General features: G+C 45.0%; 1 pseudogene; it reads left to right on the forward strand.

The window, feature by feature from the left end:
- The first annotated feature begins 583 nt into the window (after positions 1-583).
- Positions 584-865, forward strand: LOC125281224 (60S ribosomal protein L37a-like; annotated as a pseudogene).
- The last annotated feature ends 202 nt before the right edge of the window (positions 866-1,067 follow it).

Raw genomic sequence — 1,067 nt, forward strand, 5'->3', positions numbered from 1 at the left:
TGATGCCTAAAGCTGTAGCAGCCATCTCAGGATTAGGACATGGCAACCATTAGAACAGAAGGCCAGGATGCTCAGGACTGATTCCCTGATGGCATTTAGGCATCTTCTGTAAGAAAACAAACAAACAAACAAACAACCTTTTTTGTTGAAATCACTTCTATGTTACTTACAAATGAATGCAACCTATACAGGCTCCCAATTATTCATTTGTAACGTCTAAACTCCTCAGCCTGGTTTTCCGTATCTTTACTAACCTGGTCCCCATGTGCCAATCCATCGTTTACAAACATGCTCTCTCAACTTACCTCAGACTGCTCTCCTCACACCTTTTTCTTGAATTGCCCTCTCCCTGCTCATTTGCCAATCCAATTACAATCTATCCTCCAACACAGAGCTCATATTCAACTTCCTCCATGAAGTTCAACCCAAAGTGAACTCTTCCCTTTTCTGAAATCCAATAAAGAATTCATCTTCCAAAAACCCAGCTTAGTTTTTGTGTTCCCAATGTTGCTTAGATGACTGCTTCTTAACATTTAAAGAAAAGTGACCATGCTCTCTGGGCTCAGACCTGGTTTGCAGGGACATGGCTAAACACACCAAGAGGGTTGGAATCATTGGTAAATGTGGGACCCGTTATGGTGCCTCCCTCAGGAAAAAGACGAAAAAGATTGGTATAAGCCAGCACACTAAGTACAGCTGCTCCTTTTGTGGCAAAACCAACATGAAAAGATGAGCTGTGGGGATCTGGCATTGTGGTTACTGCATGAAAACAGTAGCCAGTGGTGCCTGGGTCTACAACACCATTCCTGCCATCACAGTAAAGTTGGCCATCAGAAGACTGAAGGAGTTGGGGGCGCCTGGGTAGCGCAGTCGTTAAGCGTCTGCCTTCGGCTCAGGGCGTGATCCTGGCATTCTGGGATCGAGTCCCACATCAGGCTCCTTGGCTGGGAGCCTGCTTCTTCCTCTCCCTCTCTCCTGCTGTGTTCCCTCTCTCACTGGCTGTCTCTCTGTCACATAAATAAATAAAATCTTTAAAAAAAAAAAGACTGAAGGAGTTGAAAGACCAG

This window comes from Ursus arctos, chromosome X (genome assembly GCF_023065955.2).
Source record: "Ursus arctos isolate Adak ecotype North America chromosome X, UrsArc2.0, whole genome shotgun sequence".
Lineage (NCBI taxonomy): Eukaryota > Metazoa > Chordata > Mammalia > Carnivora > Ursidae > Ursus > Ursus arctos.